The sequence below is a fragment of the Larus michahellis genome, chromosome 6, assembly GCF_964199755.1.
Source record: "Larus michahellis chromosome 6, bLarMic1.1, whole genome shotgun sequence".
Lineage (NCBI taxonomy): Eukaryota > Metazoa > Chordata > Aves > Charadriiformes > Laridae > Larus > Larus michahellis.
In genome coordinates, this window is record NC_133901.1 from 35,294,643 (window position 1) to 35,317,062 (window position 22,420).

General features: G+C 38.5%; 1 long non-coding RNA gene across 2 annotated transcripts in view; it reads right to left on the reverse strand.

The window, feature by feature from the left end:
• The window catches only part of LOC141744951 (uncharacterized), a 257,857-nt gene extending 252,888 nt beyond the window's left edge, over nt 1-4,969 (reverse strand). Inside the window, exon 1 of one of the 2 annotated variants that reach the window (XR_012587632.1) lies at nt 4,933-4,963. This is a non-coding gene — a long non-coding RNA (uncharacterized LOC141744951). Of the gene's footprint in view, nt 1-4,932 lie in introns of both variants that reach the window. The other variant, XR_012587631.1, reaches the window with a different exon arrangement.
• Between the last annotated feature and the right edge of the window lie 17,451 nt (nt 4,970-22,420).

Here is a 22,420-nt window from a genome sequence, read left to right on the forward strand (position 1 = left end):
TGCCACTCTGCAGAGCAGAGCACAGTGCAGGGAGAGACCTCCTTATTTTCCACAATCTTCATCAATGTTTTCCCCTCAACAGCAAATTATTACAGTTTCCAGTTCTCCCAGCAGCAGCAGTCTCACTTCAGTTATAGAATAGTAATTCCCACCCCCACATAATTAATTGCCAAATATAAAAGGACTGTGTGATGCAGATGCAAACAAGGTGGAACAGGAGCAGAAATAAGGAGCCAGTGCCATGAACAGCAACTCAAGTCCAGGTGTGATTGAGCACATCCCCAAGAAAAAGCCAGTGCTAGACATCTAGTTAATATTCTGCAGACTGCATTTTGATTTTGGAATGTCATACACAGACTGCATTTGCCAAGACATCTTGTAGATAGGTTAAATCCTGTGAATTTTAGAAAAAAGATCAGAAAAAGTGTGCTGTAGAGAAGGGAATTCAAGTTTAACTTGGCAGGAGCACATTTCCGTTCCTCCTAGTTTCCACGAAAACTAAACAAAGAGGAAAAAAAATACAGTTATGTGTATTTGTGTATGTGTTTTTCTTTCCTCACAAAAGCACCTAAGCCAGTATGTTTATAGTAACATATTGGTGAAATAACAAAATAATGATTTTTAAAAGACTTGTGTTTTCAGAAGCTTTTGGTCATTGTTCCCAGAGTTATCAAACATCACTACGGTAATCTGAATTCTCCTGGGAGCTATCAACACTTAACTGCAGCTGGAGTTTGATTTTCAGACTGTTTGAGCTGGCAGGGTTAGGACCTCTTGATCACATCCATTTTCTAATTGATGAAAAGTGATAAGCCAAAGGGAGGGGGTGGTGAGGAGAAAAAAAACAAACACCAAACCCAAGAAAACTCTTTAAGTAGAGAACACGTACATTCGCTTGGGAGCTGAGGAACTGCATTAGGAAAGAAAGCAACAACAAAAGCCGAGTAATGGAGAATTAGCAAGGGAAATAATTATGTCAATTAATAAGTAGTGAACAACCAATTGACACCACAGTAAAGATTCACCAGAGAGATGCAACATAAGAACCCTGCCTCCAAAGCAAACAAACATCAGCACTGTGTGATATAAAGTGTGCATAAAATCATTCACAAGAGAGTATTAATCATGTTTAAAAACTGCAAGCTAGTTTGGAAAATGAAGTTTTGCACATATTTAGCTTTGCACATATTTATTTCTAATCAAGTGTAATACTTAGCTACAGACTTCAAAATAGTAATGCACTTCAGGCTTTCCATTCCACAGGTGAAAACAACTATTAAGCATGAATCTCCCTCCCCTCTGCATTTGTGCTTACAATATGTTCAGGCCATACAGGAGTAACACTCAGAATTACTATTTTCAACATGAAATCAGAAATCACTATGCAAGACCAGTAATGAGCCAGGGCAAAGGCTCACCTGCCTCAGCACCCCATTTCTGACATGGACCAAGAGCAGACACCCAGGAAAAACAGTAAGACACTCCCAGCTATATGAAATTTTCCAGAGCTCGGATGATAAACTGAAACCAGATTTCTCCACAACAGGAAACAAAACGCATAAAGACACCAGAAGGGGACAATTTATATTATCTGTCCATATTCTTTCATGTTTGCAGACAGCTGACAAGCTGACACTAAACTCAGAAAGAAGTTTTGTACCTTGTTTTGTATGGTTTTCAGGGCATATCAAGGAGATATGCTTATTCCTGCAGCAAACACAATTAGGTTTCCGGGCTCCTCCTCATGATTTTCTGGAAGGCATCATTTCTATCGGGCGGCAGAAGGTGGAAGCCAAGGCAGCTCTGGCTTAAGACACTGACAAGGCAAGTACTTGTCTGGGAGAAGAGTCTGCTTGAAGCAGCAAGGACATTTCCATCCTGCTACCACTTTTGCCTACACAAATGCCCTGAAAATCAGAACTGTTTGGGTCAGGCCCAGTCACTTCCAGCACATGCAAACACACACCAGCCCTCCCCTTACCCACCCCAGCACAGCTGCCTTTCCCTCTCCCCTCCACAGCCCTCCCTTTCTTGCAGCAGGATGCAACAAAAATCCACCACTGCCAACACTGCAGCTGCACGCTCCCAGCAGTGCATTTCATTGTCTGCTGCAATAAGCTGCCACCCTCAGCTCTCCTCCAGCGTCCCAGTGGTCGTACAGAGCATTTTACACACTGCCCTCTTGCAAGGCAGCCGTTTTCCTCCCCTCTTTTCCTACTGAAGCTGCCATTTCTACCCCCGCTCCTGCCCCGTATCTCAATGCCATGCAGCACTTCTGGTCAGCTCCCTGAGGAATTGTATTTGCTGCCTTCTGCGCGTGGACGTATTTTCTCTGCTGATGCCTGACTCACAACCAGGATAATCATCAGCAGCTGCTGATGACAGAGGACTTACTGATGGGCTCTGGCCACAGTATTTTTAGACATTACATAAAGACTCTGAATCTGAACTGGAATATCAGAGGATCAGGCCAGACTCTATGAGTCACACAAAACCCGTAGAGCTAATAAAGATCCCAGACTCACTTTTAGAGGCCACTTTGATGAATATAGGTAGAAAGCAACACACAACTTTTTCTCTTTATGAAAAAAACTTAATGATACCACAGCTGGCTCTTGGAAAACCTTGCTGAGATTCTGAAATAATGCCCAAAATTTGTGTGTGTTTGTTTTGGTTTTTTTTAAGCTGTCTTTGTGAAAAAGCTGAGAACCATAAAATTTAGCAGCTAAGCTACAGGATCAATAAAAGCAAAAGAAACCAAAGCACATCAACAATGTCTGACTCAGTTTGATTGTGAATTCACATCAAATGTGTTTGTGTTATTATGAAGCATCAGATCACGTGAAGAAACTTGCCATGACCTGAAACTATCTTAGAGAACTTTAAAAAGTTGATTTGTAAAAGAAAAGCTCTTGAGCCTGGGTTGTAATTGGTTTGGTCAGGCTGTTTTATGAAAGAACCGCAATATGATATCCTGATCACAGTGATATCATATTACTGATATCACACAGGGAAAGCCAGTTCATTGGGATTGAAATTGTTTGCTTACAGCTTTAGGTTTCAATAAATAAGAGCACAAATGTGTCTTTTTTTGCATCAGCTTAATCTTTACCCTCATTATGGTTATGTTCACCCACTTGTGCAAATATAAATACTTAGTAAAGATGTAAAGCATGTGTCTAAGTGCAGTGTAACTTGACTCACCCCTGTCAGAGATGCCCACGTGCGCTGGGAGACCAAGAGCTGGGTCTGGTTTTTGCATTGCTGTCTGTGCTCCCTGAACTAAGGTGCTGTTTGCTCACTTTGCATTAATACCTGATGGGATGGCATTGTCATTGGTGTGGTTTATAGTGGTAGTAATCCAGGAATCTTCAGCAGAAAAAAAGGAAGTCCCATAATTTACCTTCTTCTAACAACAGCAGCAGCAACATATCTGACTTACGAGCTCATTTAAAAAGCCTATTCCTCCAATTTTGGTGTATATATTTTTTCATAAAGGATTAAAGGGATTTTTTTCCTCTTTTCACATCATCCTCAGACAGTACTCTTTATCTCACTATTTGAACAAACACTAGTAATAATTACAAGTAGCTTGAGAATTACAGTCACTTATAGACAGACATTTCAGAGAACCCTAGGACAATATTTCTGGATAACCTTTTCTTCTTCAAATATTTTATTATACTTAAAAGACACTTTTAAAAACATTTATCTCCAGATGTCAGTAGTCGAATTCCAGCTATGGTGTACCTAACTCTAGCTAAGACAGAAAACTAAGTTTTTAAACCTACTGTTCCTTATGATCACACATAGTTTCTGGTTTATTGGTTGGCACAAGGCTCTTCTACCAGATACCATCTGTAGATACTCAGCCTGCTTGATTACTTCACTTTTACATTATTTGCTAACCTAGGTGCACTCGATGCAGCTGTGCTTAAGTGCTTTATCATGTACTAGATATACTCTGGTGGTCTTATGTCCTTTTTATTTCTTCTGGTTTTATTAGGTGCCTATTGCAACTGAATATTTTACTCTGAGGAGTTTCAATTATTTATGAACACAGAAAATTTGCTGGGTTTCACAGTATATGGTTTCCATTCACCATCTAAATGACTTCGTACATGAACGGAATAATCTGTGCCTAATTTTCCAACTGCTTTTGTAGATCTGTTTAGAGTTCCCAGTTCACCTAATTTCCTTCCTTGATCATCAACTTTAATTGAGTTTTTTGTCTTTTATGAAAGAAACTGAAGTAAGGTGGTTTGAATTTTAACCTCCTCCTAAGTTGTTGCTTTACTAAACCAAGCTCTCTCATTAAAAAAAAAAAAATTAAAAACCTTAGGTTAAAAAAAAAAGTGAGGCTACTCTCTAGTGACTTCTAACATACCTGTATTCTCTCATCTGATAAACCAACAGCTTGTAGGCTCCTCATCTACACCATGGATATGATGCACTCATCAAAACTGGAGCTATTTCAAAGGTAGATTTCAAACTACTCCCTTTCACTGACACGCAGCTGTTCACATCAATACTGAAAATGATTTTAGCAGGACCATTCACAAGAGCGTCTGCTCATAAATTTAAGAAAAGAGTTCATAATAACTTGTGATCCACTGATCTTTCTCTTGAAATGCTGCCAAAATTTCACTAACATGGATGATGACATGCACTTACAGCCTCCGCTCCAAAGTAGGTAAGCAAAATAGTTCCAAGAACCAATATCTACTTTAGACTACCCACTTTACACTAGCTAAATGAATTAAAACAAGGAACACAACTTTTTCCTCTACCTGAGCAACACAATTTGCATACAACTATGAAGCAGAAAATAAAGAAAGATGATATTGCCCAAAGTAGACAAATTCCATTTATATACACTTACTCTTAGCATCACTATGGATGTCAATATAAGTTAAATAGTTTAAACTATACCTTCTCCAGCGACAGGCAGCCCTTGTTTTCCAGCCTCCTAGGTTGCACCCCAGCAAGTCTTTCTCCTCCTTGTTTTCAGTAATTCTAGAACAACAAACACCTGTGCAACAGGATCATCATCTTTAGAGCATGACCAGCTGAGGAGGACATTGGTGATCTCGCACAGCTGACCAGCTAACCCACAGCCAGCCAGGAGAATATAGGTACAGGGTATAAAAGCCAACATGTCTTTGCATACAAATATAAGCAACTGCTATTCACACATCAAGGCTGGCAGGTGACAAACTCAAGCCCACTAAGTAATGCTGATGTTGTCTGTGCTTAGTCTAACACACTCAGCAATTCACAAGTGTCTGAAGGAACAAAGAGTTTTCTGTTACTCAGACAAACAAACATCCAGACAAGCATCTGTCAGACCATTAGGTTAATGAACTGGACTGAATCCCCCAAGTCTTTGACCAACTTCCATTGGGATTTTTTGGAATGACATCATTGGGAGCATTGCTGGGATCCTACTATACATCACCTGGAAATCACTTTGCACAGTTTGTTCTCTTTCAGCACATGACCTGACTTTAAAGCAGAAGTGATATCAAAAAGGAATGAAAGGGAATTTCCATCCTACTTCCTTTCCCTTCAACAGCATTGTCATAAAGGTTCAACTCATTTTGAAACCGAAGTACCTAACACCAAATGTAATTGCCAGCTTTTACCTGAGTAAAACCAATAACTAACTAAAAACCCACAGACGTAAACCATAACCTCTGTTTGCCAATGCCCAAAATAGCAATGTCTGCTAATTCCATGTTTTCTTCCACTAATCACCACAGCCACCATAAACTGTATATAGTCTCAGATCCAAATCCTCTCTTTCTCTGCAGAAGCTTGACATTTGAATTTCATTTCCTGTACTTTTCTGTAGGAAATAGGAAAAATAATTACAGGTGTCACTGCTATGCACATGAACAGTCATGATCAGATAGACTGGAATGTGTAGTTCATCCGGGTAAGCACAGGGCCTCTCGGAGGCAGATGTAAATGAGAATGACAGAAAGACCCAGTGCATGTGAAATGGTAACAGGGATGCATTTAAAAAAGTTACCTCAGCTTACATTAGATTTGAGATAAACTTATTAGATATTTTAAATATTTTCCCTATTTAATAGGTAATGCTTTTCATTCTCATGGTTCTACAAAACAGTACTGGCTTCTGAAAAAGACAAAGTTAAATATGTATAACCCTAATCAAGCACAGAGAGTGGTACCTGATCTGACCTGGAATATGAGCATTACCAAAGACATGAGAGCGGTGTTGAAGAAAACATCAAAATTACCTCTTGAACATACCAAGTGACAGTTCTGTTGAGATGGAGGAGCACAGAGATACAAATCTGGATGGAAGCAACACACTCTGAAGAAGAGAAGAGTCTTTACTGTGAAGTAGTGCGGAATACATCTGTCCTGCATAGGCACCAAATGTGTGATTGTGAAGGCTTGCTAAGCATCTACCAAGTCATTAGCTGGACATTTCTGACTTTTATAGTGTAACTCATTTAGAGTATCTGTTTTTCCTTTCACACTCTTATCTTTGTCTTCATAAACATTTGTACGTTTTGCATTTTGTAAATAAAATTTATTTCCTTTTGCCATAACTGACCTTGAATATAGGTGGTTTTTCAGCTCCCTGACCTACGCCAAAGCCCTGGAAATTGCAAATGTGCCGGCTGTTTTACCCAGCACTATGGACCAGGCCCTTCCTCAGGTACAGGCCACACCAAGAACCAGGAAGCCTAAGAGAAGCTGGTGTCTTTTGGTGTCCGACAAGAGCTGGGGAAGTGCCAGTCAGTGGGTGGAACACCCATGGTACCCAACAATTTTCATAATAAAGGCCTTCACTAATCTAATGCGTCCCATAAATAGAAACTGACAACAGAAAACACTTCAGGGAGAAGGAGGATCTCAGACTGAGTTCACGTTAGCAAAGAAGGAGCCTTGTAATATGCAGCACGTGGCGGTTCAAGCTGTTGTGACCTTAGTCTCATGCCTTCATCATCTGTCTGTGTGATTCCCTACAGACTGGGAGCCCTCATCACTTGGGCAGCACTGAAGATAACAGGGCAACTGAACCTCTTTTGTTCTAGTAAGCCACAAAGGTAAAAAGATTCACTACTAAAAAGCCACAGATGGAACCCAGTCAATGAAGTCTGTCTCCTATCTAAGGACTCAAATATACTCACAGCAAAAAAATATATTTAGTGTTGTTATCTTTTTTTGTGTATTGATAACATAAAAACAAATTCAACCTTTATTTAATTACTTGCAACAATTGGCACATTCTTTATAACAAATAACTATGCTTTGGAAAAAATCCTAAATTTATCACTTTGATCCTCAAGCTGCTAACACTTAGGATGTACTCAACTAATAAGTGCTTGCAAAACTGACAGATATGTTGTTTATATAAATCTCATTAAATTGCTTCTGTTCTCCAGACGGATGGCTTAAGTCACCACAGTACAAATCTCAAAGAGTATAAACTGTGTGCAGAACCTACTATCTTACAGATTAACTATGAATCCCTTAAAGGCAAACTAATACTGTTGAAATACATTTTGAAGGCATGAGCAGAATACTTGCAGGAGATGTTACTGTGTTGTTCACACTAGTTTACAGCAATGGTTGGGAACTCTTTTGTCATGATGCATGGGGTAAGTGGTCTGCATGTTACCAAGCAAATATTTAAAGCAACAGACTAACAATTTATATATATAATCTTTACAAAAAATTGATTACACTAATTAAGCTTTATAGTGGCATCGTTTGATAAAGTGGGGTAGTGGAAGGAAAAGGAAGGAAATTTAATCACACCAGTTCTGCTGCTTTTTCTTTAATTTAGGCAGGAAAAAAATAAACTAATGATGAGGTTGTGTTTCTGTAAGAAGTGAAGCATGAAACATCCCACTGTTACAGAAACTGCTCATTCTCCTGTTATTTACACAGCTAGCTGGATCCAGGGATCACTCTGCAGAGAGAAAACAGTTGATAAAACTGTCAGCTACTGCCTACATTCAGTCCTGCAAGAGGTGGGAATGGCACTTTGACAAACACCATCTCCCACTTCCCCCAAACCTGAAAGAGCTTGGAGCCAAGGGCTAGAAGCTTAGTAAGAGACTAAATTGTAGCTGATATTGTATTTTCTGTTAGTATTTGTCAAGTACACAGGACTGCATTATTCGGTATCAATAGACAAGTAACCAGTTGTAGTCTAATATAAGATTGAGTTTAGCATGTAATTAGACTGACATTGCAACAATAATAATTTACTCTGGCATTCCTGACATAGACGAAAAAAAAATCTTTAATTTTTGTGGAGATTATACCCATCAGGCCCCAAAGACCCTCTTCTGATGGTTATTCTTGTACAACAGGTGAACAAACAGCAATTGAGAACTGATAAATCATGTAATTCTTTTTTACATGTGTCTGATTGACAAAAGAAAAAAAACATACAATGAATGACTGTAACTCCTCAGGTGTCTCCAGGACATCTGGATTCCTTAGGTTTCTGTCAAGCCTGTCATTTTCAGTTAAACAGTGCTGTGAGCAAGTGACTTAAATACTGTATTAAATTAACTCTTCATACTGGAATAAAATTCCCAGCTCACATGTAGCACAAAGTTGGATAACCATCTCAGTTTTATGACCAGAAAAGCAAAAAAAAAGGCCTTTCTGAAATCAAAACATTTGAAGGTTACAGAAATGATGTTCTTATGCATGAAAAATGTGCTGCGTTTAAAAAAGAGCAGTAGACTTTCCTGTCCTGAGACATCACCAGCTCAATCACCAGAAAGATCAAAGGCAGCTATTTGCTCAAAGTAATTGGCTGCTTCTATAAAATTTCCACACATCAGTGATTTTGCCATTCCTACACCTCCACTCTCAAAAACTCAGCAGTTGACCTGATGATCCATCAGGACAGCTGAAGAATGGATTATTGTTTGTATATAAAATATCTAATCATGGCCTAAAATATTCAGTGCACACAAAAGTGATTTTAAAATATTTTATTTGGTCAGCAGCAAACATCTTCTTGGAATATAAATGGTGCCTACAGCTTTTTGTAATCTTCTAAGTACAGTATTGCTTTTGCTCAGAAATGAAGTGTTGTAGTGGTAGACGAAAGGATTTGTCATTCTCCAGTGTTTCATTTTTATGAACCTCAGAAAGGTTCCCAGCAGTCGAGCTTCTTATCAAGCAGCTGCAGAAATCTACAGCTTCATTTTAAAACTCATGGTTGTCCTGTGCCTCAAAGTTTCTTGCAACAATCCAAGATTAGTGTTCACTATAATAAGGGCCAGCATTCAACTGGCCAAGAATAGCAACCCAAGTACATGGGGGTTTTAAATAATTACCTACAAAGCAAAGGAAAAGGTTCTTTGTATAGCTGGAGATAAAAGGTTTTGGTGAAGAAGAGCGGGGGGAGAATGTTAAAATGTGTGCTTATGCGATGTGTACAGCTTTTTAGGTAAAAAGACACGTGACTAAAGAAGGCATTTTAACTATTGCAACAGCCCAAAATGGAATGCGGAAGAGATAAAAAATTAAAAAAGGTGGACAAATACCTGCCACAATGCCACTGCCCACTGAGAGTACATGGACTTTTTAAATATAATTCTCTTCTCATGCCATTTCAGATGGGAAAAGGAAAGGGGAAAAAAGTACGCATAATGGTAAAAAAACCCCAAACTTGTGAAGTTTACTTGCAAAGGGAATAGATGCTGTTCCTCAGTGACAGATGTGCAGTCCACATATCTACTGCAGGACTGCTGCAACACTAGGTTAATGGTAAATGAGACTTTCAGAATTTTATGCAAGTTTGTAAGCCATTATCCCCAAAGGAAAACATAATTAATACATATTAATTTCCCGATAATGTTTAAAAGGAAATCTCAAGCTGCAAGGGCCACATCTGCAAGCTGTTACTACTTCCTCCTGAACAGAATTTTTGAGGCACTCGGCTGCCAGCCTTCGATATATGAAACAACTATGATTCAGTAGATTTTTCCCAGTTTAGCAGAGATTATTTTCAAAAAAAACCAGCGCTCTCAGTCTACCATCGAAATTGCAGGTCAGGGTCATTCTTCTCTAGATTTACTAGTCTCAGGTGCCTGAGTTTTGAATTACAGACTGTCCAACTCCTTATTATGCTGACAGCCTCGCAACAACGCATAGAGCTTAGCTTCCATGAAATTCAGGTATGGGCCATTTGACGCATATTATATAGAACGAGATAGCTCCCCTGAAGTAAGTGGCTGTGTAAACTTGTTACTTCTTCTAATCTCACAATTATCCTTCAGTATCTCCTCTTTTTCCCTCTCTCACAACATCACAAGATTAAATACAAGTTTAAAATCACATCTGACAACTTTTCTGAGGTTTTTGCCATCTCTCTTGCATTGTTCAATAATTTTTCTCCCAGTTCAATAATTATTTTTCCACTTGCCAGTAGGATGCTTGATATTATCCATTCCTAAAGACTCCAGTCTTCGTCACTACAAGGAATTAGTCATTGCGGTATTGAAAGCCTTTCTTTTTTCAGCAAAAATAAAACACTCCTCTGCGTAATTAATTCCATTAGGTCTTTGATTTATACAAAAATAATGAAGAGTAGAAGCTGATACTGAAAAATACCCCAACATTCTCCATTCCAACCCAAGAGGCATGCAAAAACTTTGACATGGAAGTGCTTTTATGCACTTATTCTTACCTTCTTCTTATGGAATAAAACCCTGCAGCAGCCCTATGGCTGCAGGTGTACAGACCGTGCTAGAAATTATCACTATGGAGAAAAGGCAACAGACCTTTTAGCTCTTTTTTGTCTGCCACTAGATGCTCACAGATCTCACAGAATATCACATACTTTCCTTCAGTTTTTAGACTTTCACTCGAGCAGTTTTAGATTTCCAAGTTTAACAATTTTCTGAACGATTAACACACAATTCAAGTGAGAGTGTTCAAAATGAAGAGGAATGACAAGCTCTGCTATCAGCTATTTACTGTTGTCTTTTTTAAGGACCTCGTGAGAATTCCGTCTTCCCTGATCCCCTATAATTAGCTCAGCCAGGTTTAGATGCAAGCAGATGCAAGAGAAACATCAGAAGAGCTACAAATTCAGGATGTGGCAGCTCAGCACTGAAAATTAGTCCCCTTACTCCAATGATCGCAACAGTAACGACTTCAGAAAATCCTTCACTCACTCACTCCAGGTTTTCATGTGTGCTCCTGTCTCCATACAGTACTAATCAGGTGAAGGACAGGACCAGTGATATGAATAACCACCTCTTTTATAGTATTTTTCAGATTGGGAAACCAGTCAGGAAACCAGCAGTCCCAGTTTCACTGATCTGGACAGCCTGCCCAATATGAACTTGAAATATCTGGATTGCTACTGGGCAGTTCACGTTAACATTCAGTAATCATGACATATGGTCACTTCTACCAGTTTTTACCACTTCAGTTTCTACTTTCAAAAACTACACGTTTCTTCTTCTTGTAAATTTAGGATACTGAAAAAACATTTTTTAGAAGACATAAAAATGCAGAAATGCATTGTGTAAGAGATACTTAAAGCTTTCATGTATGAGAGTGAGTTGCCTAGGAAATGACAGTATGTATAAGGGACTCATAGGGACTTAGATCCTCACCCTTCTTGAAATAAAATTACTGGTGTCAAAATTACATATTAGTCAAGGTCAGGGAACACCTCTTCTAATTTCAGCTGTAACTGTGGTAAGTGCAAGCACATAATGGAAGAATTAGCTGCTCTCTTGAGACTTGTGACCTGCAGAACATCTTGAGCATTATGCACACTACAGACCAAACACTGGAGGACAAAACAGAAATAAAAGAAACAAATTTAATTAAGACAGAGTAAAAATCTGCACATTAAGGAAGATGAGAAAGTTGAGGTACAGCTGTAGTTTTATGCAGAAAACTTCCCTGAGAAGCAGTTTAAGCTGAGGAAACAGTTAAATTCTTAAACTGGGAAAATGTAATGCCATGGGGGTGGGTTCCTTTCTTACGGAAATGAAAAGTTCCTTAAAAACCTGGAACCAGGCAGCAGCTCTGGGTACTTTGCAACTTGTATCACCATAAAACTAAGCTTATTAGGACTAAATGTCTTCTGGCAAAGGGCAAATGCAAAACTTTTCATTTTTTTCTAGCCTGTATGATATCGGTGCTTTTTCCTCTTAAAACTGGGACTTGATCAAAAGAAATTGTGCCTGCAGGAAATGGGAGTTGCAGAGAGAGGATTTCAGGCAGGCATCCATTCTCATCACAGCAGGCTCAGCAGGGGCCGCGCTCCAGAACTGTAGCGTCAACACAAAAGAGCAATTAGATCATAAATGTAATTAAGAATCTCTGTATGCTTCTTACGTGTGCTACTTGATAGCACCTTATGTGTTCCAAAGAGCAAAATGTGGTTGTTTGCCTCTCATAACTAGCAAGAGTAACCAGTGAGGAAACTAGTAAGATAACTCATATGTAAGTGTTTGGCAAACACAGATCATCTCCTCAGCTGGCTTCCTGACAAGCTGCACATTTCTATTTCTCTTCTACCAGGAGACACCTCAATGGTCTATGAATTCAATGCGTGAAAGGAAAATACAGTATAACATATAAACATATTTTCTGCAAAAATCTCATGATGGACTACTTACATCCATCATAAGATGAACCCCTAATTTACACGCACCTAACAGTGTAGCCTACCAATAAGAGCATTTCAAAGGGAAGTTTATAATAAGCAATTATACTTCATGTACAATGATAACAACCACTCCCAACAGGAACTGGCCAGCAGCCCCTGGGCAAAGGACGTACTGCCACAACTGAAGAGAAAGGAAAATTCGGAATAGCAATTTTTTCTATTTCTGCATTGCATGTGCAGAGAAAGCTGCACGATTATTTTTGTGCTCATGATAAAGACAGTCAATTTTTCTTTTTCTTTTTTTTCACTGAGTTGGCAAACAAAACAAAAATTAACTTATGTACTATTAAGTACGGAGAGAGTTGCTATGGTCTAAAATTTATTTCAGTAGTAAGAAACAGTAATTCAAGAAAATTTCACTACTTATGATACTGATGACAACCATGCAAGACCCAAATGTGGGCATAAGGTCCTACAGCATTTCACTTCAAAGAAACACAGAAATCCTGATGATGCAAGTCTAACTTCCTTTTTAGTTTTGCTACAGAGATAATTTCATTTTATTTATTTTAAATTAGAAAATAAGGAAAACAATCTCAGGAGCGTACTGTCATAGATGAGAACAGGTCTTACTGACCTGTGCTTCAGCTTCCTCTGAGCACCTATTTCCCCAGGAAATCTCCCATAATAAAAAAAGAATAGTGAGAATCACAGTATTTTTGTTCTGACTCAGTACAAAAATAACTCTCCAAGAGACTCCTCCATAATTTATAATTCTTTTCAGGATTCTTCTTTCACCCTTCCACACAAAGCACAGTGTATTTGTTCTCAGTGAAAAGTAAGTCTCTCCGTGTTTTAGCTGATCAGTTGTGGCTCATTGCCAAGAGCAAAAAAGGAGCTGGGACACTGACATTGCAACTTCCCTTTGAACAGCTGTAGCTTCATATTAGGAGAAAGCTGACAGCTGTAATTAAGCAGGGAAACAGACAGCAACACTACTATAGATCTGAGTGGCCTGGCTGTGATTAGTCATGAAGACATAAACATTTTAATGTGGTTTTGAATGGGTGCGACACTTAGGAGGAAGAGTGGCAGATCACTGGGCTGCTATGAATTTTGCACATGTGTTAGCAACTTAAAAAGCACTGGTAAACAGTGCTGAATTTTACTCTTTGATTCATGAATTGGGAACGTAAGTAGATCTCCAGAGGAAATTATTTTCAATATAGGAGGAAAACATCCCTGCCAATATTTAGGAAAGAAGTTTATTGAAAGCTGCTCAGTTTGCTTCTACAGCTTCTCCCTAGAGCCTTCCTTCCATCCTATGTGTTTCATTGCTCACAGCACTTGGGTGAATAAAAGCAATAGAGCAGATGTAACCGGCACGATTTGACTTCAGACCTCTTGGGGTGATAGGAATCATACCCAGAATTTGCCTCATTTTTATGATGTCTGGCGAGATGTTGCCACCTTCCCACAAGAACAAAACACGGTGACTTCTACATAAGGCTAGCAGAGCAGAAGACGATACTTTCACAGCACCTGATACAAGAAACACAGAAAAAAAGACTTTTATTGCTTAGGAATTAGAATGAAGATAGAAATTGCCCTGTAAAGTGGGCTCAATCTCTGCCTAAGATTTGTTCCTTCTCAGCATCGCTGAATCTCCAGAAATACATAGTATGAATGTGAGGAAAAGGAAACAAGCACACAATTCCCTCTTTTTTCTCTTTATTTTCCAGAATGACTAATTTCCTTCAGCACAAATTATATCCTTTGTACACAAAAAGGGAACATAACACATACTGCCCATTACTTATTTTTTAACTTGAGTAGCATGCCATTAAAAGTGCAGAAATTATTTCACTCATTAAAATGAAGACAATTATTCTTCTTGCAAAAGAGGAAGATAAACGTTGGTTTTTTTTTTAAATGGAGTAAATGTCTATGAAAATTCTGTATGTCACAAGTGGAATACATTTTAGATGTTAAAATTTTTCCACTTTGTCCTGCAATGGCATCAAATTTTCATAGGCCATTAGCTGTCAAAAATGAAAACTGTACAAAAATAGAAATAGATTCCTTTCTTCAACAAATGTGAGTGAGGCCATCCTAGTACTTTCAGATCTAGAGAGACTTCTGGAATTTCCAGTTCTAAATACATAGAGAGCCATAAGTAGTGTCATTCTGCTGGATGTCTGTTTCTTTTGGCAAAAGAGCAGACTCTCCACAGCCTGGAGACAGGAGGAGTGCAGCGTAGGCTGTATCACTACTCCTGTTATCCAAAGATCTTGGCAAGGTCTTCATTAAAGCAAAAAATGAAGAACTAGTATTTCAATGTTATTAAAAAATCAGAGGAGAAGAGTACATAAAACAATTTCAACGTGTCTTAATACAAATCAATCTGCAAAATGCCATGCACCTCTTCATACTTCACCCTTATATCATCTTATTTAAAGCCCATGTTCAATTTCTTTCCAAATTTATTTTCTTCCAGCTTTCATTTGTCTTGAATGTAACTGATTATGCACCTAGCAGCTCCGTTCACGCACCAGAAATAAAAAGCTTCTTTACATGGCAATGTAAGCTTGCCAGTCTTCAAGTCTTGCTTGACTTGAAAAATCTTGCAAAAGATGTCTCTTTTATTCAGAAATGTTAACACAAACTTGGAATGTGCTTGTGTGTGTTTTCACACATTGCTGAAGGATTTAGTTACCCACAGAGGATGTATCCATAACCTCATTAACTTGATTCAGCTAAGGAAGAGCCCGGCATTCCTTCCCTCTTCATCTCTAGCAATAGTGAGAAAGCTCTGAGCACAAAATCTGAAGAAAACTTTTACACTGAATCTCTGACATTGCTGTGGCGTATTTCAGCAACATTTAACCTTTTCTTTTTAAAATGCAAATTACTAGTCTGTGTCTGTGCTGACTAACTACATACTTGAAAGCTTTCTCACATGGATAGAAAATAACTGTTCTCTTTATTTCCTTTAACATAGAAGCCCCCAGCACTATGGTAAATAGAAAAGGTTGCAAGACTGACCTGTATATTTTCGTCTCTCCAAGTCCCTTGCTCTTCTTGCATTTCATTTATTCTTTGAGGTACAAGCACAACAGTTCCCAACTTTGAGGCCAAAAAGCCACTGCCAGATCCAAAACTTTCTTCCGGAACGTGGAGGTGACCACCTGGGACCAGCACGCTCCTACATGCTGCCCTGCGTGACGGCTCTGCAGACCATCTGCCATGGCCTCAGGAGCAGATAAATGCCTGGCTTGGAATATGGCCAGATCTCATTTTCTGCTGAGCCACCCCTGAAAACTCCTTTGAGTGCAGCATGTGTAGCAACTGTGTTTATGATTTTATACCAGCCAGGCAGTCTGAGCAGCAAGGTGTTGGATAAAGACAACACAAACCATTTCCCTCCCTATTTTCTGTCCCACAAGTCCTCCCAAGAGCCATGGGATAACAGCTGCTCCATGCCAGAAAGGGATTATCCTGAGCAGGCTCTCGGGGCACATGAAATACTCCCAGCGCTGTCACCTACCCAGCCAATTTCGTAAGGACGCTCTGAGGACTGCCAGATATCCCTCAAGGCACATTAACCTCCCGGTCACAAGAGGAACCAATATACAGCATCTTAAAATCATACTGCCACCAATCAAGTGCCTAATTGCCAAAATTCAATTTATTTGGATACTAAGCAGAAGGTATTTAAAATAAAATAAAATGCCAGCTAACTACGTCAAACTCAGTTATATTGATTCTAGCTCGTTTTCACTTCCTTGCATTTCATAATCTACCCTGTCACCTCCCGTTTTCATTCATTTAAAAGACCTAGTATGGTATTTTAGTGACTATGAAGCTGCTTGCTGCCTCTTGTGAGACAGGAAGCCCGCTCTGTAGGCTGCTGTACCTTAACCTCGCGGGCTTTAGGAAGCAGGTGAGCATCAAGAGCTGCCTGCATCAGAGCTTGCTTTGAAGGTTTTTAATGGTGAGAATTACCATCAAAGCTGGATGCAAGTTTTGTGCAGCCGAAGAATGCTGGGAGAAAACAAGATTATGTGTGTAGCTATCCAGGAGAGCCCCAAAAGGCAATGACTTCGTACGGTCTATGGAAAAGAAAGATCTTAGTTCTTATGAATATGACACGGGAGTTTAACAGTCAGGCATTTGTCACTTTGATACGTGCATGGTCTCCAGAGCTGTCTAGTTGACAAAACCCACATCCATTAAAATACATTCTAAATAAAAAGAGACACAACAGTACATTATTCTTAAGGCTGCTATGTGTCAGACAGATTTACAATAGAAATGCAATCCAGTCCCAGGCATACCTGTGACTCACCGTTAGCATATCAGAACAATGGAGATCATGCTACTATATAATAAAAATTCAGCAATACATTGTATCATTTTTCATTCTCCTGCATGTATTGCATTATCAGAATTTCTTCTGAAGAATGTAATTTGGTTTTCCATTATAGATAATTGGAATGAATTTTATCTCAGTGCAATGTCCAGTCAAATGAAACACAAGAGCACATGAAAAAAAAGAAATCAAAGCACCTAATAGGTTTTTCTTTCACTGCTCATGGACAGACTCTGCACTGACTTTTTTCTACTTCACTGTCTTTATATAGGCAATTTGAAAATACCTCAGGCAATGCTGTGTCATAGATTTATTGGCTACAGCATGCCCTAGAGTGACAGAAGTAACAATGAAGGCAATTAATTAATAAAAATTTCAAAAAATAATATTAATGACAATGTCACCACACCATACTATGCTTCTCCAAAGAAACATGTCTCCCAGAAAAGAAATAAGCATGCTCAAACGTTAAACTTAATTCAAGCCATCACAGTGAGATTTCATCTGACTTTACTTATGACAAAGCACACCTCTTCGTTCCCCGCAAGCCTCTTCCTCGCAAGATCTCATTTTATTCTTCTACCTAAAAATTATGTTTCAAGGATAAAGACATGCAATTCCTCACCTCCACAGACACAGCCCAAGGAACTAAACCCCTTAGTTTAACTTTGATTCAACATATGGTTCAGCATATTGTATCTTTAACTAATTTATTAAATCAAACCACTTCTGGAACATTTGCGGTATCAGAGACTATCTTCCATACCTATCTTTTATTGCAAAGTCATAGACTCAGAGAATGGTTTGGGTTGGAAGGGACCTTAAAGATCATCTAGTTCCAAACCTCTGCCCAGGGCAGGGACACCTCCCACTAAATCAGGTTGCTCAAAGCCCCATCCAACCTGCCCCGTATCATCTTCTCCTTGAACGTTACAGGCCCTCAGTCCTCCTGTATTTCTTATTTTCACAGCATTCCCTCATTGCCTTAAGAGCAATTTTGCTCTCTACACACTCATCAAATAGTATTAAACACAACAGTAACAAAAACACTAAGAAATTATAGGTTCTTGTCACGACTTCTGTACAAATCTTGATGGTATTGGTCCAATGATCCTTTGAAACAATCAGTATTTGTTCAATACGCAGTAGAAACTAGCACAAACATGCATTCTGAAGTAGTGCAATGGATGCTTTGTTGTCAAGAGTGTCAAAAGCATTAGAACAATATATTTTTTTAATGACTCATAGAGCCCTTGACTTAGCTTTCTTAATGGCTTGGACTGCTACAACCCTTCTGCTTCAGAGCACAAATGACACTGGCCAAACCGATCTCCTTCAACACACCTGAGTCCTTATCCTATAAAGAAGGAAGTTAAACTAAAGAATTGTGTTTTACTGGACATGAGGTTATCATCAACAGCTGAAAACTGACTGACTTACAATACACTACCACTTCTCATCCTTATCATGTTTTGCAATTGCTGATGACTTCCTTCAGAAGAAAATAGGCCCTTTCATTGTGATTGAGGAGGACATTTGGTAACACCGAAATCTTCCTGTGACTGATTTGAGATTAGGTATGTAAAAGAAGAACCACAGACATTCAAATTCTAGAAAAAATTTAAGTGCCAATTAGAAAGTCAGTATTAAGAGGTAACGTCCATCATCGCTCTAATCAGGCTACAAATAAGGCAAAATACTTTTCCCCTTCTATAAAAAGCTATAGCTGCGCAAGATCTCAAGTGATCTTCACAACCGTTCCTTCCAAAAACATCGGTAAAGCAAGATTTTCTTGTCAATAGCATTCCCAATAACGTTTCTACAACATAACAAAACATGGGCAATCACCAAAATGACTACTAACACATCCATGGGGTAGCGTGGAAACACACAATGCTGTCAATGGGAATCCAAGAGATAAAACCAGGGTGCTAAAGAATCCCTTTTACAAAATGTACAACTGAGGAAATACTGACATTTGCAATTCGCAGTTATTTGCTGTTTTCCATAGCAAAGCACTCAATAAAGTTCTGTGTAGTATAAACACTGCATCCAAAACTAGAACCAACTCAAACTCAGGTCTCAGATATTTTGGCCAGACCCAGGGGTAGAAAGGAGAGAGAGTGACAACAGCCACTCCAAACAGGAAGAACAGTTCATTAAAAGAAGGAATTTGTACAAGCTACTGTGATTAAAATCCCTGTTGTGGCTACAGGGTGTTTATAAAGCTACTAGAAACCAGATAAAGATGAAAAGCCAAGTCAAAGTCAGTAAACTGGGTTCTTTCGGACTCTCCCTAAATCACTATTAGTTGCTACAGAATCTCTCTAGTTTGAAACCATCTGGATCAACTAACAATGAAACCTGTAACAGAAGCTTCTATTTTCTGAACCAGACTATAAATACCTTTTTCCTCACTCCCCCATTCAATGCTTTGATATTTTGCTGTAGTCACAATGACTTATCGACACAGGCAAGATAACGTTTGTAGGTAAATAGTAATAAATTGTCTTAGACCAAGTGATGTAACTTGACAACACAGGCTTTTGGGCACAGAAGACTTTTGTAAACCAGGGATGGTTTTCACTTCTCTTGTATGTTCTTCATGCATCCTTTGACTTTGTGAAACAGCTGCACTTCTGGAGAGTTCATAGAAATCCAGTCTATGTCCCAAGTCTTGCCTTCTCAACCTTAAGAAAAAGATCTGTACTCCCTTTCAGTTATCAGTACGGCCCAGACGCCATTTACAAATGTTCTGCACCATAAATTTCTTGTCTTTAAATGTATCAAGCCTAATAACAGTTTTCTCTGGGCCCAGAATCACTGCCATAAGGCCCAAGGGGTACAGGACATCTGATGCTAAATTCTATAGATTTATGTTCAGGAGTACTGGAAGAAAACTGACAATCCGCCTTCTACTCACAGTGACACTCTGCATCCTGCTCTGAAAAAACACGTGTCTTTCTACTTTCCAATTAGGAAAGCCAGAAATTTGTGGCCCGTGCAGAAAAATTTAGCTGAGAAATACCTAACTGTGAGTTACTATTTAAAAAGAGAAGTTCTGTAAGTCAGTAGCACTGCAAGTCAGAAAGGTCTGGTGAGATTAACCAGAGAGACCCCTCTTTCACAATAATTTTCCCACCTCTGTTGTCTTGTGCCTTTTAAATGAGCATGCAATTTTTTCTCTTATGAGATTATGGCAAATACACAGAACTATTTACACTAGATACTCAAAGGTTAGAATAAAAGGAGACAGAAAAATAGTCAGTACAAAAAAATAGAGTTTAAAAAGACAGCTTTCATTGACACTTTCTGCACATTTTTAAACTCTACCCAACTGAGAACAACTCAGTAGGATGCGGGGAGATTTTTTATCGTGTATGTCAAATGCCTTGAACAAGATCTTGAGTCTTAGCCTCTACACCATATGCCTCTACAACCAATAATGACTATAAGAATCTATTATTAATAAGCATTAGGTAGACTCTCATTTTAAAATGTCCAACATGTAATACAGGTAAGGGGTGAAGTTGGCTCATAAAGAAAAGATATACTGAATAAGTTTGATAAAGAAAACTCTTACATATTTTTTAGTTCATTTACTGCACTGGAAGACTGGTGAAAAGATGGATTAAGCTTAGATATATGTACTGCTTATCAGTACATATACTGTTAATATCAGCATGCTTGGTGGATTTCTTAGACAAGCTGCTGAAAATTGGTAAAAAGAAGCAGGTGACTTAAGTGTGCATTTTGTTTTCTAACAATAGCAGATATTTATATTTTATACCATTTACACTGTCATTGTGAAATAAGACTTTGAAACAAGGTGAAATTGAAATCGCATTTCTGAGGAATGACAAATTGCAGATGAAACCTACAGTGTTAAATGGAGAGGGGAGCGTTCAATATATTCTTGATGATAGCTGGAAATGTCAGAGAAGAAAAGAAAAAAAATGTTGAAAGAATATATACATACATCTTTGCATAGGGTATCTTTTTACTCTTATGATGAATCATACTGATTTTTCTGTGTACAGTCTAATTGAACAGCATGCTCTCCAGTAATGTAGTGATGTAGGTTACACAAAGAGAACTGAAAGATAAATCAGATAAAAATTAATGTCCTCAAATAATACTGCATGACTTTAAAGGGGAGGGGCGTGGGAATGTGGGGAGGGGGGGGATCTAAACATACATGGATTTGTTTTCTTTTTTAGGAAAAAAGTGGGCAAATATTGGGTGAGCAAATATAAATAAAATATGATGGTTTTAGAAGGTTTGGGTTTTCTTTTGGTTGTATACAAATATATTCCAAAGCATCAGGACACAAGGCAGCATTAACCCGCTACAGAACTAGCAAATGCTTTCTGTGCTGCGGCTGCTTTGGCAGTCTTGATGAGCTGCATGTCGCGTTCACCCTTACTTCATAAACCCTTTTGTAACTTCTGGAGAGAAATGGCATTGAATTATAACTCTGTGAAGAAGATATCACTGGTGGCAATGACAGATGAATAGTTTTTGTTGTCCGCTATAAGCATACTAAACGTAATCAATTAAATATTCCAGGGCTGCTATTTATTTACAAACGAACAGGGAGATCACTTAAAAATAACAGACAGTAAGCTATTGTTTTCCATTCTAAAAAGCGTTATGAAAAGTGAAGGAGAAAAAGTGAAGGTCATGTTTCGTACTGCAGCTAACAAGAAAGAATCAGTGCTTTTATTACAAATGGAAAGGATTTAAAAACAAGTATTACAAGCAATATAAAATACAATCCTATAACAGAAACCAAAACTATTTCTGTATGTTCCTAGAAAATCTTTCGGCTGTTATAAACAACCACTGTTCATGATGACTACGAAAGAGTAGTTAATATCACACACAGCAGATAAACTTATATTCTTCTCTCTTTTTTCTCAAAAAAAGAAGGAAATTTTCAAGGTACAGAGGACATTGTTCTACCACCGAATACTTAATAACAATGTATCTATCTAGAAAACCATCATTATAAACCTGGTTTGCTTTTCAGTCCACATACAGCACTCTATTCATTATGCAAAACACAGAGGAGTAATGTCAGGACCATCTCCAACTACACAAGATCGTTTGATTCATATAGAGGAGGAATGTCAGGTTTTGCACAAGGCCATACTGAGGTCGTATTGCAAGAATGCATTTGTTTTGTCTTGGAGTATGAGGGAGAAGATATTCTTAGCTAAAGCAACTTGGCTTGAACTTTTTTCCCCCCTCAGTCAGCTCAATTCCATGCAGAGCTATTTGTGCTCAAAAATAACTGTTTCATATTCTGGGAAGCAATTTTCAGGATGTATTGTTTTGCTATCTGACCATACTGATAATATGTGGGAAGTTTAGTGGAGAAAATAGGAAACTGAGGCTGAAGG